This window comes from Triticum urartu, chromosome 6A (genome assembly GCF_056163025.1).
Source record: "Triticum urartu cultivar PI428250 chromosome 6A, HENAU_Tu73, whole genome shotgun sequence".
NCBI lineage: Eukaryota > Viridiplantae > Streptophyta > Magnoliopsida > Poales > Poaceae > Triticum > Triticum urartu.
In genome coordinates this window covers 160,538,570-160,559,573 of record NC_141878.1, presented here as the reverse complement: position 1 = coordinate 160,559,573, position 21,004 = coordinate 160,538,570, and positions in this window count along the sequence as shown.

The window sequence follows — 21,004 nt, the reverse complement described above, 5'->3', positions numbered from 1 at the left end:
CCTTTTTATATCATAAGCATAATCATTCTCATCATTAATACTATGGATAGCACCAATAGTATAACAATTATCATCATCACAATATGAGTAATAGGAGCAACACCATTTGGGAGGGATACATTTTTACCTTTGCTTCTCCATCTTTTCTCTTTCTTCTTCACATCATGTGTGGGTTTAATCCTCTTTTCGGAGCTCCTTATTAATGAGATTGGTTGAATAGGAGGCTCCTCCTCGTTACCTGATTCATCATAAGAAATAATAGGAGAATATTGGGAAGTCTCTTCCCTTTCATTAGTATTCTCTTCATCTTCTATTTGTTTTCTTGTCTTTACGTAATTGGCAATATAAGGACTTTCAATGCAATTCACTGCACAATACATAAAAATTTCTTCTAGATCAAAATCAAGAAATCTTTCAAGATTAAATTTTGGAATACCCTCAGTTATACGTTTCATTTCTTAATACCCCAAAAGAAGACTAAGCTCTTTATGATGCTCAAGGGTAATCAAGTTATCACAATTTTTGGACACGATTTGATCATGAAACAAATAGCATTGGAGCTTTAAATGACCATGTTCATTGCAAAGTTCACAAGGATGGCAATAAATATTGAATCTTTCAGCACAATCATCTAGCCTTTCTTGCAACCATTTAGTTTCCAAATACTTATGCCTCTTGCAAAATCTATCTTCCCTATTTGGTGTGTGTCGGTGTCAAAACCGGCGGATCTCGGGTAGGGGGTCCCGAACTGTGCGTCTAAGGCGGATGGTAACAAGAGGCAAGGGACACGATGTTTTACCCAGGTTCGGGCCCTCTCGATGGAGGTAATACCCTACGTCCTGCTTGATTGTTCTTGATGATATGAGTATTACAAGAGTTGATCTACCACGAGATCAGAGAGGCTAAACCCTAGAAGCTAGCCTATGGTATGATTGTCTGTTGTCCTATGGACTAAAACCCTCCGGTTTATATAGACACCGGAGGAGGCTAGGGTTACACAAGGTCGGTTACAAAGGAGGAGATATGCATATCCGTATTGCCTAGCTTGCCTTCCACGCCAAGTAGAGTCCCGTCCGGACACGGGATGAAGTCTTCAATCAGGTATCTTCGTAGTCCAACAGTCTGGCCAAAGGATATAGTCCGGTTATCCGGAGACCCCCTAATCCAGGACTCCCTCAGTAGCCCCTGAACCAGGCTTCAATGACGTCAAGTCCGGCACGCAGTATTGTCTTCGGCATTGCAAGGCGGGTTCTTCTCCAATTTTGAATGTTTGTTAAGTAGTGTCCGGACCCATAAATGTTGGACTTCTTGGCTTCTGTGCCCAATAAGGGCTATCTTCCACGCGTCGAATGAATACAAGGAGACAGGGCGTTTTTACATTCACCCCCCTAGCCAGATAAATAAATTGTCTATTAAAGGGATGGGGATACTTAGATCCAATCCATACCATCCTCCCACAGCGAGAATCCATCGGAGAGCGCCTTGGAAAAATCCATTCCAACATGGCCGACCACCGAAGCTCCTCCTCTCGCCCCCGTAGCCTATGCCCGGTGATTGGGAGAGATGTTCCGTCCCACACAGTCGATTAGTCGAACTGCAGACTCAGGGATTTCTCCCTCCAGCATATATGGTTCTCGTCTGAGCCGGGCTCGCCACCTACAATGGCGGGGAGCAAGCGGAGAGCTTCCCCACCCCCTCTACAGGGGAGCGGGTGTGCCTTGTCCTTACTTATTAAGGGGACTCGGATTTCCAATTCATCGGTTCCTTCGTGGGCTCCTGGAGTTTTACGGCCTCCAACTGCATAATTTCACCCCCGCTTCCATATTACACATCGCGGCTACGTTGCCCTTTGCGAGTTATTCCTGGGTTGCGAGGCTCATTTCGAGCTGTGGAAGAGGTTATTTTGCCTCGTCCCCCTCACATAGAGGGGGTCACTTTATCAAGTGGGCGGAGCCGAAATATGGCGCATCGCCGAAACCGGATACCTGTCCGGTACTCCGAAGAAGACGTCCAAAGACTGGCCTTCGGAATGGTTTTATATGGAGGACGTCCCCCTTCCGGACCCTGTTCGGCGGGGTCTTCCTGAGTTCAACAATGCTCCTCTGAAGAAACGTCGAAGCTAGCGCCCACGGAGCCCCCAGGAGGAAGACAACGGAGAAGTCCTTTACGTGATGAACCGGATTAAAGCGTTGGCTCAATCCGGATTGACAGTAATCGAGGTTGTGTCAATATGCATAATGCGGGGAGTGGAGCCACTTCAATATCGAGGACACCCCCTGTGGTGTTTTAACGGGAAGATGATGCCACCCGTTGCGGGCGTAAGGGACCGGACTCCGCTACTGCTTTAGCAAAAATTATGTCCGAGTTGTTCAAGGGAGAGGAAGAGGAGTTCATACGCATCAAGCCCCGGCATGGATTCTCCATGTACAACCCTCCAAGCTGGGTGAGTTATACCTCGTTACTCCCATTCTTCCCGCATTTTTTTGTCGTAGGTACTTACCTCGCCATTTTACGGCAGGAACTGCGAAAAGCGGTAATGGAGGTCAACAGCCCATATCCACAACCAGAGGACCCTGACCGGGCCCTCGGTCCCGGACTCGAAGAAGATCCAGACATATTCGTGGAGCTGATAGACAGGCAGTTCTATCAATTGAGCTGTGATGACGCCATGGTGGCCATTACGGCCGACTATCCTGGTCTGCTCCCTGCGTCGCACGTAAGAAAAACCAAAATCCCAACTCCAAAAACTAGGATCCCCTTTTAGACACGTCACCTACCATATACATATGGTGTTTTACAGGGAAGGCATTCGGGACGCCGTGCCGAACCCGCAGCAACTCGCCAACAAGAGGCATCGAGGCCGGGTAGGCCAAAAAGGAAGGCGGTCAGGACGGAGACGCCAGCGCAGAGGTATGACAAAAAACCCCGCTCTGTGGTTGTTGTCTTTCTCAAAATGTAATGACGTCCATGTTTCTTTAATAGAAAAAACGCTCGCCGGAATATGTCCGGAGAGGCTACCGATCATGCTTCCACCAGTCGGGCTCCAGGGCCGGACATAGAGGTGGAAGCCGACATGGGCGGACGCCGAATACTCTTCCTACAGAGGATGCGGATAGACTGTCCGCTACAAATTCAGAAGTGGAGAGCGCCATGAATCTTAGGCGTCGCCGGGCCGTACTCCATGACGCTTGCTTCTCACTAGAGGCATTTGATGCCTTCAATTCTGGAGACGCGTACCTCCGTGCTGCTCAAAATGGTCTAGCCAGAGCCACGGACCAGTATGTAAGGGATGTACGGGTAAGTACATCTGATGATTATATGTATCAGTAGCCCTTGAGACTTGAAGCAGTTGACGCGACTGATTTAAGGATCAATATTATGCAGGTTCTTACGGAGAAGAATTCCCAACTGTCTCAAGAGCTGGACGAGTGCAAGGCCCAGCTGGAAGCCGCTGTTGCCGCATTGAAGGAGTCCAAAAAGGGTCCTCCTGGTAACTCTTTTGTCTATTGCAAAGAATATCAGTACCAGGTAGTATGCGGCGTATATGCACACCTAACAATAGATGTTGCAGGTGGCCCCGGAGTGAATCCGGAGGCCATGGAGGCGGATACGGCACGTGATGATCGACAGCGAAACGATGATGAGCGCGTGCTGTCGCAAGTCAGGCAGGAGAAAAATGATCTCCGAGATGCCAATATCCGGCTGGGCGTGGAACTAAAGGATGTCCGAGCCCAGCTTGCGGACTCCGTGAAGGAGAATAAACGGCTTCAGCGCGGCATTTTTAGTAAGTGCTTGAATGAACTTTTTAAAGGAGTTCGGCGAAGAAGCCTGCTAACAGCGTGATATCTGCAGGTATGCTGACGGGTCATCCCGCGGAGGAGATGCCCGGGTCCTCGGGTGATCTTCTACCAGAGCTCTCACAACTGCACGAACGAGTTCGGCAGGTGATGCAGAGTATTGCCCAAGCCTTGTGGCCGTCCGCGTCCCTGCCAGGAGCATGGGGGAGCTTATAGAGAAGCTGAAGGGATCACGGTGGCGCTTCCGGTTATGGAAGATATCAGCCTGCCGACAAGGTGCACGGGAAGCCTGGGCTATGGTGAAGACACGATACACCAAGGCTGACCCAAACCACATGGCCGAGGTCGGACCTGTGGGGCCCGATGGGAAAGAGATCCATGTCAGTTTAGTGTATGATCAAGTAGACTTAGCGGCAAAGTATTCCCAACGGGATTGTAGGCTAGACAGCCTGTTGGATGGTATAGAAGAAGAATTTAATCAGTCTTAGTGACTGTGTACTTCAAGTGACATATGTAATGTCCCTAGCCAGATTGTAAATCATTTGTCATGGCGGACCTTTTCGCTTCGACCTCTGGACCCGATAGTCCGGAGTGTATCTGAATACCCACTCGGTTATATAAAAACCGGGGTATGCATGGAAACCAGGCATAGGGGTCATAAGTGCTTGAACAGACAAGTACCCAACTAGCTATGTTATATTACATGGGTAGTAAGAAACATCTTCCAGGGAGAATAGTTCCGTTAAGGGTTCCTTTCCCTGGGTACGCATGCCCTAATGTGCATGTCCGAACTGCAAGACGCGGGTTAAAAACATCTGGGGGCATCTAGTAATTTAAATGAAAGTCATCTTTTATTCACCGACCGAATATTCCCTTAAGAACGCTAGCTTTCGGCTTCACCCAGTCTGAGGTACACATCCGGCTGACCCGGCAGTAACAATCGCAGAGGTGCTCCCCTTATGCCCTAGCCCAATTAACGGGAACATAGGGCATAAACACAAGAGCCAGGCAACCCAGCTTGGCCAAAACTTAAGTCATATTGATGCATATAATGGCAAAAAAGGGTACATGTGGAAGAATAACACATGTGCAGGGCACGAAGCCCGAAAAAATAATGAGATTAAGCTTATGTATAGGAAGCCCCCAGGTATATTGAGCGCGGTTAGCGCATCGAGATTGTGTAACCAAGACACAGGTTTAGCCCGTTAGGGCTTTGAAGAGAAAAGAGAGAAAGAAAGAGGGAAAAAACATATGTGCAAAAAATTCATGGAGGTAAGGAGACGAACATAGAGTCCAGCGCTAGGTGCAGAATCTTCGGAGTCTGGCTGCGTTCCATGGGTTTGGCTCGAGTCGATTATTCGATGCATCCCGCAGACGGTACGCTCCATCGGTCAGAACCTGGTCGATAATGAAGGGACCTTCCCATTTGGGCTTGAGATTTTTCTTTTTCTTCTCCGGCAGGCGCAGAACTAGTTCACCAACGTTATAGGTTTTGGCCCGCACTTCTCTGCTTTGATACCTTCGAGCATGTTGTTGATAGAATGCGGAATGGGATTTTGCCACGTCGCGCTACTCCTCCAGGGCATCCAAACTGTCCTGCCGATCGAGCTCGACCTCTCTTTCTTCGCACATGTGCACTCGAGGTGAGTCATGAATTATGTCGCAAGGCAGCACCGCCTCAGCGCCGTACACCATAAAAAATGGTGTGTATCCGGTAGTGCGATTAGGCGTGGTCCGCAGCCCCCATAGTACGGAGTCGAGCTCCTCTACCCAATGGGTGTCTGATTCCTTTAAGGACCGGACTAATCTGGGTTTAATACCACTCATGATAAGACCATTCGCTCGTTCGACTTGAACGTTGGTTTGCGGATGATACACAGAAGCATAATCGAGCTTGATGCCCAAGTTGCTGCACCAAAGTTTCACCTCGTCGGCTGTAAAGTCCGTGCCATTGTCAGTGATGATCCTGTAGGGAACGCCATAATGGTGTACAACCCCGGATATGAAGTCTATCACCGGTCCGGATTCAGCCGTTTTGACAGGTTTGGCTTCTATCCATTTGGTGAATTTGTCCACCATGACCAGTAAGTATTTTCTCTTATGGGTTCCCCCTTTGAGGGGTCCGACCATATCAAGCCCCCAGACCGCAAAGGGCCAAGTAATGGGGATGGTTTGGAGGGTGGTAGGTGGCATGTGGCTTTGGTTTGCAAAAAGCTGGCAACCAACACAATGTTGAACCAGATGTTGTGCATCTGCCCGGGCCGTCGGCCAATAAAAACCTGTACGGAAGGCCTTACTTACAAGGGCCCAGGCTGTTGCGTGGTGGCCGTCGAGTCCGGCATGGATTTCTGCCAGCAGCTTCCGCCCTTCCTCTTCAGAGATGCACCTTTGAAGGACTCTGGTTGTGCTTTTCTTATAAAGCTCTCCCTCATGGACCTTGTAGGCTTTAGATCGCCGCACTATGCAGCGAGCCTCATTTTGGTCCTCGGGTAATTCCTATCTAGTTAGGTAGGCCAGGAATGGTTCTGTCCACGGGGCGATGATGGCCATTATCACGTGGGCGGAAGGTGTTATTTCGGTGGCAGAGCCTCTGATTGTGTCAAAGTATTCGGTATCTGGGGTTGTGGCCGGGTCCGGACTAATTTTGCCGGTGTCCCCTTCCCATACCACGGATGGTTTAAATAGTCTTTCCAGGAAGATGTTTGGTGGGACAGGGTCGCGTTTAGCACCGATACGAGCTAGGATGTCCGCTGCCTGGTTGTTTTCCCGAGCCATGTGGTGAAATTCCAGCCCCTCAAACCGGGATGACATTTTGAGGACAGCATTGCGATATGCCGCCATTTTTGGATCCTTGGCATCGAAGTCTCCATTTATTTGGGATATTGCGAGGTTCGAGTCCCCACGCACCTCTAGGCGTTGGATGCCCATGGAGACTGCCATCCGGAGGCTGTGTAGTAGGGCCTCGTATTCGGCTGCGTTATTTGAGTCTGTATATAGTATTTGGAGCACGTATTGCACCGTGTCTCCGGTGGGGGACGTCAGGACGATGCCAGCCCCTGGACCAGCCAGCATTTTAGAGCCGTCGAAGTGCATGATCCAATTGGAGTATGTGTCGTACTCTTTAGGGAGTTCGGCTTCTATCCATTCGGCTACGAAATCGGCCAGTACTTGCGACTTAATGGCTCGTCATGGCTTATATGTTATGTCGAATGGGAGGAGCTCAATAGCCCATTTGGCAATCCGGCCCGTGGCATCATGGTTGTTTATTATGTCATTGAGTGGTACTTCGGATGCCACTGTGATCGAACACTCTTGAAAGTAGTGTCGTAATTTCCAAGATGTCATAAATACCGTGTATGCTATCTTTTGGTAATGTGGGTACCGTGCTTTGCGTTGAGTGAGGACGGTGGATACATAATATATCGACTTTTGAAGCGGGAATTTATGTCCGTCCGTCTCTCGTTCGACGACGAGCACTGCGCTTACAACTTGGTGAGTTGCCGCTATATATAATAGCATTGGTTCGCCAACAGTTGGCGCAGCCAGGATTTGGTTGGCGGCCAGGATGGCTTTCATTTCTTCCAGTCCGGCCGTGGCTGCGTCCGTCCATTCGAAGTGTTCGGTGCGCCTAAGAAGGCGATAAAGGGGAAGTGCCTTTTCTCCTAATCAGGAGATAAAGCAGCTTAAAGCCGCCACGCATCCAGTCAATTTCTGGATTTGCTTGAGGTCAGTTGGGATAGCCAACTATGACAGAGCTCGGATTTTAACCGGATTTGCTTCAATTCCTCGACTAGAGACGATGAACCTCAGGAGCTTTCCGGTGGGAATGCCGAAGACGCATTTTTCTGGATTGAGCTTAATGTCGTATGTTCGGAGATTGGTGAACGTGAGCCTCAAGTCGTCTATTAAAGAGTTGACGTGTCTGGTTTTAATGACCACGTCGTCTACGTATGCCTCCACAGTCTTGTCGATCTGCTTTACCAGACATGTCTGGATCATGCGCTGATATGTTGCGCCGGCGTTTTTGAGCCCAAAGGGCATTGTGTTAAAGCAGAAGGGGCCGTATGGTGTTATAAATGTTGTTGCGGCTTGATCAGACTTCGCCATCTTAATCTGGTGGTAAACAGAGTATGCGTCGAGGAAGCACAATGATTCGTGTCCCGCGGTAGCGTCGATGATTTGATCGATGCGAGGGAGTGGGAAGGGATCCTTTGGGCAAGCCTTGTTAAGGTCTTTGAAATCGACACATAGGCGCCAGGATTTGTCCTTCTTTGGTACCATCACGAGGTTTGCTAGCCAATCTGGATGTTTTATTTCTTTAATGAATCCGGCTTCCAGTAGCTTGGCCAGCTCCTCTCCCATGGCTTGTCGCTTAGGTTCAGAGAAACGCCGAAGAGTCTGCTTGACCAGCTTGAATCCTTTTAGAATATTTAGGCTATGCTCGGCCAATCCGCGTGGGATTCCTGGCATGTCTGAAGGATGCCAGGCGAATGTGTCCCAATTCTCGCGCAGAAACTCCCGTAGTGCGGCGTCTACAGCGGGGTCTAACTATGCCCCAACGAATGCTGTTTTTGTACGGTCCGTTGGATGGACTTGGAATTTAACTATTTCGTCTGCTGGTTTAAAGGAGGTGGACTTGGATCTTTTGTCTAGTATCACGTCGTCCATGTCCACCGTGGAGCGCAGCGTGGTTAACTCATCTGCCACAAGGGCTTCGGATAATGCCTCGAGGGCTAGTGCGGCTATCTTGTTCTCAGCGCGAAGTGCTATGTCTGGATCACTAGCTAGAGTGATAATTCCCTTGGGTCCGGGCATTTTGAGCTTCATGTACCAGTAATGGGGTATGGCTTGAAAAATCGTGAATGCCTCCCGCCCTAGAAGGGCGTGGTATCCGCTACTGAACGGGGCCACTTGGAATGCAATTTCTTCAGACCTGTAATTCTCCATAGTGCCGAATACCACATCAAGTGTGATTTTCCCAGTGCAACGTGCCTCACGACTAGGGATGATTCCTCGGAAGGTCGTACTGCGTTGCTCAATACGGTTGTTGTCTATGTCCATTTTTTGGAGAGTTTCCTCATAGATGAGGTTTAATCCGCTGCCGTCATCCATGAGCACCTTAGTGAGCCAAAAGTCGTCCACAATTGGACTGAGGACCAAAGTGGTTGGTGCTCGGGCTGCTATTCGGTATTTAGGTTCGTCACTGGCATTGAAGGTGATAGCCGTGTCGCTCCATGGATTTATTGCTGCCACATGGCAGACTTCGGCGAGGCCGCGGAGTGCTCGCTTACGCCTGTTATTTGAGGCGAAGGTCCCGAAGACCGTTAATACTGTGTTGTTATCCGTGGAGATTTCTTCTGAGGTATTTTGGGTGAGAAGATCCTCGCCGCTTTTGGCCACCTGCCGGAGTACCCAACATGCTCTAAGGCTGTGTGTTGATATGGTATCTGTTGTACTATGAATTTTTGCAGGGCCCGTTGAGCCATCCCTCCAATACGGTTCCACGCCCTGTAGTGGGCTTTTGCTTCTTTATAATTGGGTCAGGAGACTTATAAAAGTGTGCCCTTTTAGTTCAGACTGGGGGTTTTGTCAGAGCCGGATTATCCGAAAATTGTGTTTGGGTTTTCCAGGCACTTTCCATCGCACAGTATTTCCGTACTATGTCCGCCAAGTCAGCAAAGTGCGCTACATCACGGCGACTTATAGCATTGAGGACTCCCTTGTCCGTGCAATTGTTGCAAAGAACGAAATTGCATCTTCCTCGCGACAGTCCTTGACCTTGTTCATTACAAGGAGGAATCTGGCCCAATAGTGATGTACTGTCTCTTGGGGCGCTTGCCTGATGTGGGAAAGATAGTTTGTATCTGGGTGGGTGGGTGGATTTAAGTCCAGACCTTGACCCAATCTGTGATCCCGGGGCAGGGGAGTTTCCGATATTGGAAGTTCGGGCTCCGGGATGTTGCCCTGTGGGTTTGGTATGCGGCTTGATTCTGGATTCAGGGTTAGGGCGGCGTCCTCCCGCGAGCGCGTATCCTATTCAGAGAGCTTGGGAATCCGGACATAATTCGTCCTCAGGATAGAGTGAGAATCGCCGCATTTCTCCTCCACCACCGCTATTTGATGGGTGACCGGCGGAGAGTTAATCTCCCTTTGGTCGGGTTTAAGCCCGATCCGATCGTAGTCCGTAGCAATACATGAGCATGAGCCATGGATATAGCACTATAGGTGGAATAGAATGGTGGTTGTGGAGAAGGCAAAAAGGGAGAAGATAGTCTCACATCAACTAGGCGTATCAACAGGCTATGGAGATGCCCATCAATAGATATCAATGTGAGTGAGTAGGGATTGCCATGCAACGGATGCACTAGAGCTATAAGTATATGAAAGCTCAACAAAAGAAACTAAGTGGGTGTGCATCCAACTTGCTTGCTCATGAAGACCTAGGGCATTTTAAGGAAGCCCATCATTGGAATATACAAGACAAGTTCTATAATGAAAAATTCCCATTAGGATATGAAAGTGACGAAATGAGAGACTCCCTACTATAAAGATCATGGTGCTATTTCGAAGCACAAGTGCGGTAAAAGGATAGTAGCATTGTCCCTTCTCTCTTTTTCTCTCATTTTTTTTATTTGGGCCTTTTCTATTTTTTAGGCCTCTTTTCTTTCTCTTTTTTTATTGTTCGTCCAGAGTCTCATCCCGACTTGTGGGGGAATCATAGTCTCCATCATCCTTTCCTCACTTGGGACAATGCTCTAATAATGATGATCATCACACTTTTATTTTCTTACAACTCAACAATTACAACTCGATACTTAGAACAAAATATGACTCTATATGAATGCCTCCGGCGGTGTACCGGGATATGCAATGACTCATGAGTGACATGTATGGAAGAATTATTAATGGTGGTTTTGCCACAAATACAATGTCAACTACATGATCATGCAAAGCAATATGACAATGATGGAGTGTGCCATAATAAACGGAACGGTGGAAAGTTGCATTGCAATATATCTCGGAATGGCTATGGAAATGCCATAATAGGTAGGTATGGTGGCTGTTTTGAGGAAGGTATATGGTGGGTGTATGATACCGGCGAAAGGTGCGCGGTATTAGAGAGGCTAGCAATGGTGGAAGGAAGAAAAGTGCGTATAATCCATGGACTCAGCATTAGTCATAAAGAACTCATATACTTATTGCAAAAATCTACAAGTTATCAAATCAAAGCATTACGCGCATGCTTCTAGGGGGATAGATTGGTAGGAAAAGACCATCGCTCGTCCCCGGCCACCACTCATAAGGAAGACAATCAATAAATAAATCATGCTCCGACTTCATCACATAACGGTTCACCATACGTGCATGCTACGGGAATCACAAACTTTAACACAAGTATTTCTCAAATTCACAACTACTCAACTAGCACAACTTTAATATCACCATCAAACTTTCATATCTCAAAACAATTATCAAGCATCAAACTTCTCATAGCATTAACACACTCATAAGAGAATTCTATTATTAATCTTGTATACCTAGCATATAAGGATTTTTTTAAGAAAATTACCATGCTATTTAAGACTCTCAAAATAATCTAAGTGAAGCATGAGAGATCAATAGTTTCTATAAAACAAATCCACCACCGTGCTCTAAAAGATATAAGTGAAGTACTAGAGCAAAACTATATAACTCAAATGATATAAGCGAAGAACATAGAGTATTCTAACAAATTTGAAATCATGTATGGCACTCTCAAAAGGTGTGTACAGCAAGGATGATTGTGATAAACTAACAAATAAAGACTCAAATCATACAAGACTGTAACACCCATGATGCGGCTATATCCCCCACGTGTCAGAGCACGACTTAGAGGCATAACCGCATAGTAGGCATGTCGCAAGAGGGGTAATCTTTACACATCCCATGTATTGAATAAGAGAGGGGTAAAGAGTTGGCTTACAATCGCCACTTCACACAATACATAAATATAGCATTACATCATCCAGAATACAATCAAGGTCGGACTACGGAACCAAATAAAGAAAGACAACCCCTAATGCAAAAGATCCCCGATCGCCCCAACTGGGCTCCTCTACCGATCATCCGGAAAGGACACATAATAACGTCCTGAAACCTCGTCGAACTCCCACTTGAGTTCAGTCGCGTCCCCTGAACTGGCATCATTGGCACCTGCATCTGGTTTTGGAAGTAATCTGTGAGTCACGGGGACTCAGCAATCTCACACCCTCGCGATCAAGACTATTTAAGCTTAAGGTAGGAAAAGGGGGGTAGTGAGGTGGAGCTGCAATAAGCACTAGCATATATGGTGGCTAACTTACGCAAATGAGAGCGAGAAGAGAAGCAAGGCACGGTCGAGAGGCTATAAAGATCAAGAAGTGATCCTAAAACTACTTACGTTCAAGCATAACACGAGACTGTGTTCTCTTCTCGGACTCCGCCGAAAAGAGACCATCACGGCTACACACGCGGTAGTTTCATTTTAAATAAGTTAAGTGTCAGGTTTTCTACAACTGGATATTAACAAATTCCCATCTGCCCATAACCATGGGCACGGCTTTCGAAAGTTCAAAACCCTGCAGGGGTGTCCCAACTTAGCCCATCACAAGCTCTCACGGTCAACGAAGGATATTCCTTCTCCCAGGACGACCCGATCAGACTCGGAATCCCGGTTACAAGACATTTCGACAATGGTAAAACAAGACCAGCAAAGCCACCCGGATGTGCCGAAAAATCCCGATAGGAGCTGCACATATCTCGTTCTCAGGGAACACCGGATTGTCCAAATTTCTGGTAGGCCAACCCAGAGTTGCCCCTGGTGGCCACCGGCGGCTGACAAGTTGGACCAACACTCAGAGGAGCACTGGCCCGGGGGTTTAAAATAAAGATGACCCTTGAGTCCGCGAAACCCAAGGGAAAAAGTCTTAGGTGGCAAATGGTAAAACCAAGGTTGGGCCTTGCTGGAGGACTTTTATTCAAGGCGAACTGTCAAGGGGTTCCCATTATAACAAAACCGCGTAAGGAACGCAAAATCAAGGAACATAACACCGGTATGACGGAAACTAGGGCGGCAAGAGTGGAACAAAATACCAGGCATAAGGCCGAGCCTTCCACCCTTTACCAAGTGTATAGGTGCACTAAAGTAAACAAGATATAATAATGATATCCCAACAATAATCATGTTCCAATCAAGGAACAAACTCCATCTTCACCTGCAACTAGTAACGCTATAAGAGGGGCTGAGCAAAGAGGTAACATAGCCAAGCAGCAGTTTGCTAGGAAAGGTGGGTTAGAGGCTTGGCATGGCAATATGGGAGGCATGATAAAGCATGTGGTAGGTATCGCGGCATAGCAAAAGAGCGAGCAACTAGCAAGCAAAGATAGAAGTGATTTCGAGGGTATGGTCATCTTGCCTGCAAAGTTCTCCGAGTTGACGTAAGCTTGATCCTCGTAAGCATACTCAACGGGTTCCTCGATCACGAACTCGTCTCCCGGTCTACCCAAGACAAGAACACAAGCAAAGGAAACCACAATCAACCACGGTGCAATGCGCAAGCAACATGATGCAAAACAAGGCATGGTATGCGGGATGTGCTATGCAATGCATATGCATGCTCTGGAAGGAGAAGATTGAACCAGGCCTCAACTTGGAAAACTCAAGTGCGCCGCTGGAAAGATGAGTTGATTTCGGTCGAAATCGATATAAAGATCACCGGAATCGGATGCATGGTTTGCAAATGGCAAGCAAAACAAGAATGGCACAATTCTGCGATTAACAGCACGATGCCATCTAACATGCAACAAGAAACTAAGCTACTGCACTCCAACATAGCAACAAAGCACATGGCAGTGATCTACTCAAGATATTTGCCAAAAGATGAACACTGAGCTACGGCTAAATCACACAATAGCGGGTTCAACCAAGCATGGCAAAAGTGCAAAAGATTCAGCATCACAGACTTGGTGAAAAAAACTAACAAGTCAGGAATTAACATAAGGAAGCAATGTTTAGAGCAAGATATCAACATGCTACAGGAACAGAACATAACAAGCAAAGGCATGGCATGAATCTACTCAAAGCATATAACAAAAGTCCCTTACTGACCATAAGCCAAAAAGGAATAGAAGATATGATGGCACCCATGTAAACATAGCAAGTTTCGTTAACAGATTCAGACTTAGCAGAAAACTGGACATGGCAAAAACAGAGTTATGAAGGCCTCTTTGCGAGCTCGATGCACTCATCACAAGGCATTGCATGACACGCTAAGCATACTACCAGCAAGAAGACATGTTCATGAAGCTAACCAAAGCAAGAACAAACTTATAGCATGCATGGATCAACTACAACAACCTTGGCAAAATTGATTAACACGTAAATAATCTGCCAGGAACATTTTATAGCAAATGTAGAGCAAGATTGAGTCATGCTACGGCACACCATAAATGCAAATAGGGACATGGATGGATAGAGCACAACCATATGTCCAAAACATCCCTACTGAACATACTCAAAAGAAGCATGGATCTCTCTGTAGCAACATGAATACATGGCATAAAAATAACAGCAGAGCAAAGACTTAGTGAAATTCTAAGTCCCTGAAATCAGCAATATTACGACAGCTACTTTGCATGCATGTGCTAGTCACCACATTGATCACAAAAATACATAGCATACACCCCTGTAAAGATGGCATGACATAGCCCAAAACACATGTAGAGCTCATGCTCATATGAAGCACACAACAAATATAGCAAAAATGACAAATGCTCAAGATCTGTTAAGAAACAGAAACTGACATTTTATAGCACTATTGCATCAACAATTTGGGCATCAAGATGGACTCAAACAAGCATGGCACAATGGAACAAAATGAAGAGCACATCCAGATGAACAATTTGATATATCACACGCGCAAAACGGAGCTACGGATGAGAAGTTATGGCATGTTGAACAAGGCATAAAATTAAACAGAAAAGGGACTTAGGGAAAATCGAGTCAACCTAGGGTTTTCTTAGATCCAGATCCGGGCGGCACGGTTTACGAGGATGACCGGAACGGGCTCGCCTAAGAGGACGGGAACTGTCGGGGATATACCCCGCGGTATGACCCATTCGGATATATGACCTGGCCGGACTTGATGTTTCATTGGTAACGCACCAGAGGATTGGCGACTCATGTGTCTGGCGGCTCACTGGTGTGACAATTCACGAGCCTGAAGGCTCATTGGTGATCCGGCGGGTGTTTCAGATGGATGACAAGGCCCAAGGACCAGAAGGCCGGCTCATGTTATGATGGGTCGGATTAAGAGGAAAGACATAAGGAATATTCTCCTACAAAGGAAGCGAGACCAGGACTCCACTTATAATAGAGTAATCCTAATCCTACTAGGACTAGTCATGTAACCCGCCCTTCCAACATATATAAGGGGGGGCAGGGCTCCCCAAAGAGAGACAAGCAACAAGAAACAATCTCGAGGGCTAGACACAAAGGGGGAGCCGGCTTATGCGGCGACTCTCTCATGAGCATAATGAGATCTAGCCACAAACAGCACGTAGGGCTATTACCGGATGAAGTTTTCCGGGGCCCGAAGCTGTCTAAATCCTTCTCTTGTGCGTTGATCCGCCCTGCGTCTCTCATCCCGATCAACTCCTCTCAGGCTACCACAAAGATGTGATGGCCTCACGACTAAGTCCTCACACTAGGACATCTGCCATGATAATTCCACGACAGTTGGCGCCCACCGTGGGGCTCGCACGGTGGTGTTGAGTTCTTGGAGGGATCTCTACCAGGGATCAAGGAGTTTGTGATTTTTCGGACGAAGAGGAACATGTTTGGAATGATCTGCATCAACTTCAAGTTCATCGGTTCAGATTTATAGTCTGTGAGATTTGAGGTTAAGAAAAAGTAGGTTTGAATCCGTGCGCCGCCGCATGCGACCTGGTGGTCCATCCGTCCGGAGCCAAATCAATTACAAGAGTACCACTGCAAGAGGCCAAGTGCAAAAAGGAATTCCATCCGTACGAATGAAAATCATTAAGTTACGGTTATTTTTGATTTGATTCGCCAAGTTGCCGCCACCGCGTACAGGATTTGCCGAGACGGTCAATTTTTTTCATCACATCAAGCATCACAACCTAATGGTTTCAAAGGCTGGTGTACTTCTTCACTAGTACTCCCTCCATTTCACAATGTAGTGCTTTCTTTATCTTCGTGCTTCAACTTACCAAAACCGATTGCAGCGGGAGCAAAAATTATATCAGTGAATTCGTATTCGAAAGAAATTTTTAATTATATAATTTTTTTCTCCCGCCGCAGTTGGTCTCGTTGGTTAAATTTATGGTTAAAATTGCACCTTGGGAAACGCGGGCGCACTATATTTTGAAACGAAAGGAGTATATCACCTGAAGCCAAATCAGTTTTCTTTAGTCAACTCTGATTGCTACAAGGAATCTATCAAAAGGGGGAGTCAAATCAACTACGACTTGATTTCTGAGTCACCACCGAGCGCGCCTGTGCCGGTCGAGCCGCCGCAGCCGTTCTGAGCCGCCTCCTGCTGCTTCTGTCTCTGCGGCCACAAGCCCGTCGCTTGCCAAAACTGCCACAGCTCTTATCCCTGAAGCGTACGAGCGAACATATTAGTGAGTTATGCGACGTCCAAAGGCTAGTTCACTGGAGGGGAAGGCCCGTATAGAGTCCTACGCCTGATAAATAAATCCAACAGGACCTCCAAAAAATTGTATGTATTAGTTCCACGTACTGTCCCAATGGCACAAGGACCAAGGATTTTGACACTCTTGTCTCTCACCAGAAGGAAGCTACCAAGGCTGATCAATTGTGGTTCTGTGCTACACGGAAATCGTCTGTCCGGTTATTCGCTGCCGCGGGCTACATCAATACTCCCTCCTTTCTGATTTATAGGTTTTATCTTAAAATTTTAGTTTTTAAATTTTATAAGGCTCAATTTGATTGTTCCTCATCACATTTTCAGACTTCAAGGTGCATTAAATCATTGCATGCAAGTATTAAGAAAAAACTGACAAATGCATGCACTTTACCCGACTCGTGCTTTTTTGGACTCCGCTTTTGCAGGATCCTGTGAGGCATCGAATTCTTTGGCAAGTCTCTTCTTGCTAGTGTTGTACGCGTTTTATTCCTTCGCCCGACATGCTTTCGTGATAAAAGAATCATAGCAACATAGCGTGAGGTTCCATAGGTTGATGAGCCTGATCAGTCGTGTAAGCTATTTACTACAGCCGTCTTAGATGGCCCCAGGTATCCTCTTCGGCTTGATCTTTCCTTTGCTTCGATCGCCAACTTGCACTTCCTTATTCCACTATTGCGATATCATACATGCATTGCAATTAATGTATTCGTAAACATAAGTTTTTAAGGAAAACAAAAGCACTAATTGAATGCTTTTGCAAACTACAAAAAATATTCCACCACTCCTCATCTACCTTGGTTGATGAGATTTTTAAATTGAGCCTTATAAACTGGAAAGGAGGGAGTACACAAGAGCCCGTATCCAGCATGGTTTTCGCTCTAAAGCTACCTGATGGACCTTTGCCCGTCTCAACTGCAGCAGGGGAGAGTTGCCGGCGCCTCGCTGCCCTCCGCTTCCGGTCGTCGCTCCTCCGTGTTGAGCCGCCTGTCTTCGTCAACTTGAGCTGGTTACTTGCCAACGTGCTTCGCCAGCTGTCCGCCTTCTCCGACGCACAACTTTGTTGCTGCTGCTCACCTCCGCGGGCGCCTCAATGGAGAAGTGTTGTGGACCGCCGCCGTGCTCACCTCTGCACCCGGCTTCCGCAGCAGCCGACCGGTGCCTCGAGCCGCTGCTGCGGCCAGCCCCGTCGCTCCTCCTCGAGCCACCGGGGTGCTGCTGTTACGCCGAGCCGCCCTGTGCAAAACCGTCGGGCCCCTAACGCTGCTGCCTCGCGCCGCTTCGAGCGCTCGCACGCCTGACCCGCCCGCCGTGAGACGACGTGCACCGCCGTGCTTTGGTACAAGCCGCCTCGCCTTCACGGCCTTGGTCTCCGCCGCGCGCTGCAAGTTTGCCTGTAGGCCGCCTCTGCCACCCTGCTGCCGTGGGATTACAAACGCGACCAAGCCGCCGTTGCCCGGTGCCGTGCTAAAGCGCTGCTTCACCTCGCATGCTTTTACTGCAGTTTTTTTTCACAGACGGGAAGGCAGAAGCAGATAATAAGAGATAAGGAGAAACCTGCTACGTGCATGGATTATGCGGCCAGAGTGCTAATCACATGCATATACTATTCGTTTTCCATGCACTTCCAGTACTTCATGCACGGTTCAATCCCCAAACTTGATATTATCCAGCGATGCATAGCGTGGTTGCCTAGATAAAACAGAGGAAGCCAGAGGAGATGTATTGGTCCAGCATTATCCATCGCCAGTGTCCGCGTTCGTCCGACAAAACATCATATGCTATTTTCTCTAAGTATTTTATCAGCACATCTTTTATTTGAGAACAATTACTCTGTTTGCGGTATTTTTTGAAGCAAGGCAAAACAACTCTGAAAAAAGCTTCATCTCAAGTCGCCGCCGCTTAAAGTTGTTTACATCTCCACCGTGGTCGCATCGCTGGGCCACCCTTCATCGGAAGCCGCCGAGGCCGTGATCGGCCCGCACCTCGGTTCAGCTGCCGCGGTTTTTGCATGTGCGGCTTTGGTCTTGCTTCTGCCAGTGATCACCGTTGCAGCCTGTCTCAACTGAGCCACCTATGCAGCAGCGCGTCCAAACGACGGAGCCGCCGCCGTGTTCAATTGACCCGGCCCATCTCTGCTCTGCTCCGTGCGCGTAGCCGTCCGGCTCACCTTCCGTCCAGGACGCCCGATCCAGTACCTTCGCGGCCACCCCATGTACTTCACCGCATTTCCAAGTCGCCGAGGTGGGCTCTGTTTCCGCATTGGCCCGTGGATGGCCATTAATTACTTATGGACGCTTTACGGACCATTTGACATCCTTACAAATCAGGTAATATCCATCTAACTATATTTTTAGTACATGTTGTTTTTTCCAAGAACAATTACTCTTGTCCGCGATATATTTTGTGCAAGACAATGATTATCAAAAAGATGGTGTCATACTGTGCCTATGGAGGGCGCGTTAGCGTTATCACTCCCCGGCGTTTCCGCCCGCTTGCTGTTGAACGGGTGTGCGTAAGCCGCCGCCCGTGCAGTTCGATCTACGTCAACTCGCTGAGACCGCACCCGCGATTGACTTGCCGTCTGCGTGGCGTATCGCGCCTGCAATTAATTCGCTCGTCCGCACCGGCTTACAACGCCATAGCCGGCTCATCTATCTGCCCCTTTGATCGGCTCAACAGTGGTTGATTTCAAGCTTCACCGTGGTGATCATCAACTCTGCGGTGAATATTTACTGGCCTGACATATCAGGTGAAATCCATCCAGTATATTTTTATATTATATATTGCTTTATTTAAAGGAGTAATTACTCCAGCTTGCAAAGTTATCTAATGCAGGACCCTAAAACCGCCATATTGATGCAAATTTAAAGGCCATCAGAAAATTTCCGGCTTAAAAAGAAGGATTCCGGTTTAAAATCCGGCTCAAGGGAAAGCTGTCTCCCACAAAAGCTTTGAAGGTCTCAATATCCGGTTTAAGAATTTCCGGTTCAAGAGAATACTCTCTCGCAAGTTCGAGTTCTCAGAAAAAATTAAAGGGGCCAAAGAGAGTCTGTTGGAAAAGCACAGCTCAAACATAGGTGCCCCTTGAGCACAGCTCACAAGGTCATTTGGGGGCTTCCTGTTCAAACATAGGTCGTATTCGAACCAAAGAGAACATAGTTGTCGGTACCCTCTTGATAGGCATAATGACAAACCCACTAGGGGGCTTCTTGATCGTATTCGAATCATAGCTTAACCCATTTTGGGTCCGACTTTGATCGTATTCGAATCAGGGTCGTTGAAAAAACTCTCAAGGTCATTTGGGGGCTTCCTGTTCAAACATAGGTCGTATTCGAACCAAAGAGAACATAGCTGTCGATACCCTCTTGATCGACGCAACGCTAAAACCACTAGGGGGCTTCATGATCGTATTCGAATCCTAGCTTAACCCCTTCTGGTCCGGTTTACTGATCGTATTCGAATCAGAAGCCTCATTTTTTCTCTATTTGGCTTAAGTTTTTTTGAAAACAATCTTTGTTTTTATCTTGAGACCTTTTTGTTCATATTTGAAGCATATATGTGGTTTCGATTAACCCGGCTTGACTTTGGATGATAAGTCGCCATCATATGACAATCATAAACATTTGGTAGTTTTGCCTTCTAAAGATTGGGTTATCACCCTTACTACATAGGTATCCTAAACCGGCAGTACGATTCAATATCACAGGAACCGGTTTTCCAAACCGGATTATATTGTTCAAATCTTTAATAGCCAACATGGCTGGATTTTATTATGGTTATCAATAGTCAATGTTATGATGAAGGTCTTCAAAGTCGCTTCAGCGCAATGGTTATTATTTTATTAATGGACATGATTTATTTTTACAATGGAGGGAATAGTCCCGAGTCGCTGCAGGCTTACGACCCGGCACTTGGGGGCTACATTATTCAAATTGAGATTGCATCAAATATGCATGTCCCATGTCACTGCCAGCATGCACCATGGCACTTGGGGGCTAATGTAAAGTCATTTTTTGATCAACTTATTGAAGACCCGAGTCATCCCATTGTAATGAGCCGGCCCTTGGGGGCTACCAATTGCTCTTGTCAAAAATTCAAGGTACACAAGCCTCAGTCCAGTATATTGAAAGATCCACTACTCAATTGGTAGAGTACAAAGCTCTTAACCTTATGGACGTGGGTTCAAGCCCCATGGTTGAGACTACATCATATGATGTTATTATCAATGAATTATATACGAAGTCCCAGCTCAGTACTATCTTACTGAGCCGGCCCTTGGGGCTACATGTTGCTGCTCACATCTACATGATCATATTTAAAAAGTCCCTGCTCATTTATTGCATAATGACCTGGCCCTTGGGGGCTACAAGTAATATGGATATAAGGGAGAAATATCTTCTAATTTCTAGTTTTTAGTAAACCAGATTGACCCGGTGTCTGCAACAATCATGACCCGACGTCACCAACAATCATGACTCGGCGTCACCAATAATCATGAACCAGCGTTGTCAATAATCA